This window comes from Mizuhopecten yessoensis, unplaced genomic scaffold, assembly GCF_002113885.1.
Source record: "Mizuhopecten yessoensis strain PY_sf001 unplaced genomic scaffold, ASM211388v2 scaffold2369, whole genome shotgun sequence".
NCBI classification, from domain to species: domain Eukaryota; kingdom Metazoa; phylum Mollusca; class Bivalvia; order Pectinida; family Pectinidae; genus Mizuhopecten; species Mizuhopecten yessoensis.
The window spans coordinates 43269-49866 of NW_018404512.1; positions in this window are offsets into that span (position 1 = coordinate 43269).

A 6598-nucleotide genomic window follows, 5' to 3' on the forward strand; every position below is an offset into this window, starting at 1 on the left:
AGACATTTGAGATTGATGTGATAATTCAGATTAGCTCACCAGCAAAATTGGATGCCAAACGTTTAAGATGTCCTGGGGTTCACAGTTCGGATTTGATTATAGATATCTTTAATTGTCTGTGACCAGCTTCTTTCATATGGTAAGCAAAAGCCAATTAACTTGGATTATATATTCCTGCGAAATACGTATCAATCACTGCATCCCTTCCTAAAGTTACAATTTTAGGTATACAACAGCATCAAATTCCATTTCTGGGACTGCAGGGACCTCTGCGTATGGATGACTCCGTCCGAACCTCCTTGTAAAACTAGCTGGATCTAATCTCAATAAAGGATCCACGAACCACTGCCAAAAACTGTGACTAAGTGCTGGAAACTGCTTTTTCCCGGCATGACTATATATAGTTTTGATAAAGCATTTTGGGAAAAAAAGCCATACCTTGTGCTACTTTTATGAAAATAATAAAGATAAAATAAACAAAATATAATCAATAATAGTGTCTTGAGTGTAAGAATTCAGTGTGGCTAGACTCGGATTCGAACCCCGGGCTTCAGATTGTTATACTTTCGTTCTAACAGTTTAAGCTACCTCGTCATCGGAAGTGTGCTGCCCAAACCTTTCTTCTGCTATATCTTAAACGGAAGTTAAGGGGAGGTAACTGTATATAGGAAAAAGCATAGTGCAGTGGGACATCCTTAAGTACGATATCGTGTAGGTCAGAAGCTAAACTACAAAACACGCGTCTTTCACTCAGAAATGCTCTGTAAAAATACGCACCTCTTTGGTATCCAGGAATTCCGAGACGCACATATCTTCTATACACCCTTGGATTATGGCATGACATGATAAAAGGCCCTGAACGGGTCACTTTGCAAATTTTACCAGTAGATAAGTCCGATCATTGATGTATATCAAAAAAATAACACGTCAGCATATCGGTAAAATTGACCGTTTTTGAAGTCGGTTTTCGCTCCTCTGTAATCTTCAAAGGTCTGGCAAATAATTAATGTTCAGATTTTTATCACATTTGAAACATGAAAGATAACCGCGTTCTTCCACTTTTTCCTGATATATATTCCAAGCGCGCAGAGAAAATAGTTTTCGAAATCAAAGGAGCCGATCCTCGTGACATACATTTTCTCTACGCCGAGGAATTATGGTGTTAGTTTCACCCCTCTCTTCCCCAGTCTTCCTGTATTATACTGTGTCACCCCTACTTACGAAATGAAGGTTCTATGCGCAACTCCTTGCGAATGTTACAACTTTATTTATTTTATCCTTTGATGTTCATCGAAAGATTCGAACAACAGCATAACAGTAAAACTGACCGGCATGAAGCTGGATGTAGCTCCTTTGTTATCTTCAGAGGACGGGTATCAGCCTTGCGAATGGACGGTTTTGTTCCTGCCTGAAACTATTCAAAGAGTGTCTTCGAATCTGTCCTAACATATTCCAATGACATACAAATCATGTTTTTTCAAGAGAAGAAACATTCAGACATGGGAAACTGTTAACAAATTTCCATGCAGAAAATGTCTATGAATAAGTGTTAACAAATGTCTTGCTTGTTAACAAATTAGTGCTTTCACAAAGATTATTCTCGTTGTTGGTGCTTTCAGGAACGACACTTATACCTAAAATTTCGCTGATTTGATCCATTATTGAATTAACTTATCGAAACTATAATATCTTAAACAAAAACGACAAAACGTAAATGTAAAAAGAAGTAACTTAAAAATGTTTTTACTCTTGTGATTTGGTATACGACGGATGGTACACAATAGCACTCGCCGTAGCTGAAATACATGGATATATATACAACAGATAAACGACATCAATACATGGATATATATACAACAGATAAACGACACCTGGGCCCGTATTCATGAAACCGTTCTCATCCTCAAGCATGGAATTTGTGCTCAAGCTTAATATCTTGTTCTGGTTATAAATTCATCAACAAATCTTATTTTGCCAAAGAATTGGAAACATTTTGATCCTGAATACTGCTTTCAATGTTTACATTTGACATTTTAATCGTTTGACATGATTTAAGTGAGTAACAAGAAAGTAGGTTTGAGCACAGAATCCATGCTTGAGCATGAGAACGGTTTCATGAATACGGGCCCTAGTACTTTCTACTTCACTTCTAAATTGTAACAGTTCTCTAAAATTAAAATTACAAACACCGCAAACTTGACAGGATATTTATCCTGCAATAATTTTGATGTTGATGATATACTTTAAACGTCACGTAAAACCCTAAAAGTATTTGTTTCAACACGACTTTTAAGACCAGATATTAAATTAAATTGTGTGCCAGAAATTTCATTGAGCTGTTGTAATTTAACCACATGATCGTTGTATTGAAATGTGCATTCTTTTCCTTCTGTCTGATATGTTGTTCAAAACGGAATGTTCCATCTGAATTGTGAGCACCTTAAGAAGTAACATGATACTTACTTATTTCCTTACGTATCTTACTGTAGCGTACATTGTGATTGAATCGTTTACAGTTTTTAGACAACAAACTCGACGTCTAGAACTTGTGAAACATGTTAAAGTAGGCTGAGCAGGGATCGGTGTTTCGGACAGATTTCCACTCCATGTTCTTGTGTCGCAAAGGTAAAATTCGAAATCATCTCTGAAAACATGCCGTCCGCAAATCCTTTCACCATCTATTTGGACACGGTATGGCATGTTTCATCGCGTGATAACCAGATTGTATACTTAACGTTATTCCCTAGATGTCTCACAGTGTACACAATATACAAACAACAATTATCTCCCTCTTTTAGCTTTTTAGATAAAAACAAAGCACGAATCGACCCCTTCACTAAAACAAAATAGTGTTGCGCTAACCCATCCGGGCAAAATATCCAGACGTGGGTAAGTATAATTTCAAGCTCTGACGGAAATGAAGCTTTTTCGGTCTGGTTTACCCGAAAATATACATTAAATGCTTACTAAAAGCAAAAGAAAAAGGTTTGTGTCATCAAACATATTTTCGACCACACAATGTTGAATGCTATAACGTCAAATCAATTATCTTTATAATGACGTCATAATTGAAATAAATAAATACAGGTATATATAACAGATTATGAAGCCATTGGGATTTTTGTCTATTTATTTCTATAAAGGTACAAAATAAGCGTTCAAACAAATGCTCCTTCAGGTCAGCATATTCTCATATCTATTCAAACTCATTGGGGAAAAAAATCAATTTCTTTGCAAATTTGAGGTTCTGAATTTTATTCTAAATCGGTAATTAAAGGATTTAACGAGTACGTAGTAAGATTTCCCTTGTGAAGAATCTACCGGATCTAATCATGTAAGGAGGACATATAATTATCAGTAACGTTGTTCTCTACCGCCGTCATGTTAACTATTATACATTCACTATAACGTTTGTAATGAACTGGTTTCTGGTGAATAGACAATCGAGTGACAATTAAAGGCTACCTGACATATAGCAGGCGACACTTTACGTTCGACACACGACCTACAGCCTCGCTCTGACGTTCACCCAAACGTTGAGTGGCGCATTGTAATGTCAATGAAGCAATTAGATATTGTACCAGTGTATCAGGAGGCAAGCATTAATTGTTCAATCTGAATCTTGTAAAAATATATTTAATCTAGATGTAATGCTTTAACTTGATCGCTGTTTTGTGAGAAGGCGTTCCTTTCAATGCCGTGTAAAACAAGACAAAGAATCAGGGAGAACTCTCACGATTGGGAATGATTTTGAAAATACGTCTTTTCATTAAAACATAAAAGATGAATGATTATCTCGATGATTTTTCCCAGTAATCATAAGACTCCCTGACTATGCGTCCATTAATTATGTCTCCTGTTAATAAATGAATATCCCAGTTTATGTGTCTCCCGTTTAACATAGGCATGACATTTATGTCACCTGTTACACATAAATATCCTATAAATCATAGTACATGTACCAAGAAAATAAACGTCTTAATCACCAGTAACCTCAGAGTATTAATATCCAGCTGCCCATTTTTTACCGCAAGGCGCCAATAAAACATATACGCAAACCATGTTTATTATTTAACTCCCTTCTGTTTGAATAAAGTAAAGTACTCCGGGATGTTAATCTGATAAAGATAACTTGATTCCTATAATTAACGTGACTGTGATGATATACGTTTTTGTTAATTTTATAAAACTTTTAGTATGCCATAGGGAATGGACCGTGAACAAGATCTACATCAAAATTGCTCTCTAGACTTAAGGTAATACATGACCACAGAAACAGGCGGTGTCAGTTCCACGACTTAGGTATTGGTATGAATACACAATTGGGTCACGTTTCCCACACAAATATCCCAAACTTTAAAGTACAAAAAGAACATATTATTTAAGAAATAAGCATCATGTTTTGTGTGTGTTATGGTAAAAGTAATACTTTGGGATTAAATATTGCAAAATATTTACTAAGGTCGTTTCAGCCTCAGTCTATTGTCTTTTTTATTATTTTGAATACCAAGTTATACATCATACGAACATAATTATGTTGATAATATGTATACTACAACATCAAAACAGGATTTGTTTTCTTGTCTACCTAAATGTCCAGCAGGCAACGTGGCCTAGATAATCCGCTCGTTTAAAAAGTATGCAGTTACTTTTAGCGTGCAAACATTTGTACAATTATGTCTCGTTTGCATTACAATAACAAGCCTATGTAACTGTTTAACGCGGCATTGTGGGAAAGAAAATATACGCAGATGCACGTGTGTACCCTCACTCCACCAAACAAACCCGTCAATGAACAGCCATACAGAGCTCACTTAAATTTCCGTCGTGGTAGAATTCCTAACAATTAATACATTTGCTTTTGATACCTGTATGAGCACAGAAGTAGTAATAATTATTTCCATCTATGTATATTAATGTTACTTTTATGTATAAATAATATTGTAACAGTATGCTGCCCATTGCATTATTCATGCCATTATGTAATTGTTAATGGGAACGTTTTTAAGTTGCTACAACTTGTGTTCAATTCCTTTTGAATTATGTAAATAAAACATGTTTAAACTAAACAGAAGTAGTAGAAACTATTACTATTACTAAAAATTGCTTATTTCCAAACAGTGCTTAAGTATTTAACTTTATCGAGTAGAACAAGACTGAGTCTTCTTAGCATAAGTTATCAAACATAGAGGACAATCATTACAGTGGTGTTAGGTCCTTAGATCATAGGCTCAACATTATTATTACGGTGGCACTTAAAATCTTGAAGACAAAATGCAATCAAAGTGACATGCACGTGAAAGGGTTTCACCTACAGACGGTGTTTTCTGCAGACGGTGAATATCGGACTGTCAGGTGATCGTCCAGCAATTTGGTCATTGTAACAGTGCCATAAAACGAACCGGTATGTACATACACCGTCTCGCGTGGTTACAAATGGCGCATTCTCAGTATTGACGCTAATAACAGGTTTGAGGAACAGAGTAAGCCCGCCATTTCGTGTAATGTTGGCATCAAAACCATTCCATTAGAAAGAGTGCCGGTATCAGTAGAAATTGGTAGTTTGGTAGTTTCTCTAACAGATATATAGATAGTTACGAGTGTACACATACTTAACCTCACAATGTTAAAAGTAACATGACATCTGAGAGATACAGTGAAATACTTTAATCCTTGTGTGTTATTGTTATTGTTTCCAACTAACAATTACACAAATCGCGGGCTTATGTAGATCTAACGTATCGTTAGTATTATGTACACAGAGTATAGATAGCATTAGTACTTAGTCATTCGTCAGAATGAGAACTATGTAATAATCCTTTACGTTATTCACTCAGTAGAAAGGAAATGCAGTAATTGTTTGTATCCCTGCTTTTAAAATGGTAGGGGTATAATAAAGTTGTCATTGGTCAGTATAATAGAATATACAGTTATGACATGTAGTATTTTGATTAAATTTTCAGATAAAAATATCTCATCTGAATAATGTTTCTAGAAACTGAATATGTATGAAGTATTTGTATGGTTTCTTTAAATGATGCTATCACCATATACTTGCTTTTGTAATAATGGAACCGAGAACACAGCTACATATGTATGACTTGACAGAGATCGTTTTGTATTCTTATCTGGGTGTTGAGTTGTGGTCAAGTTTGGGTTAAGATAATAATAATAATAATAATAATATACAATATTTATATAGCGCCCTATATAATTTGTAAAATTACTCTAAGGCGCTTTACAACATAAGGATAATAGTAATGGTTATAATTGTGAAAACAAACAACAAAGGCTTGCAATCACTTTCATACATTTAACAAGCAATGTGCACATAATTGAACAAATAAAAAGGTGGTATTTACATGACGTCTTTGCAAAGATTCTAAAATGCAGACGTGAAGAGGTGAGTTTTTATGTCCCTCTTGAACTTGGCCAGGGTATTTGACTTCCTAATAGCAGATGGTAAGCTATTCCACAACGTAGCCGAAACCCTCCCAAAGCATCTGTTTCCGTAGGTCACAGTACGAGATTTTGGGACACACAACAAAGATTCTGACTCCGACCGCAGTGATCTTGACGGCTGATACAGGGTAACAAG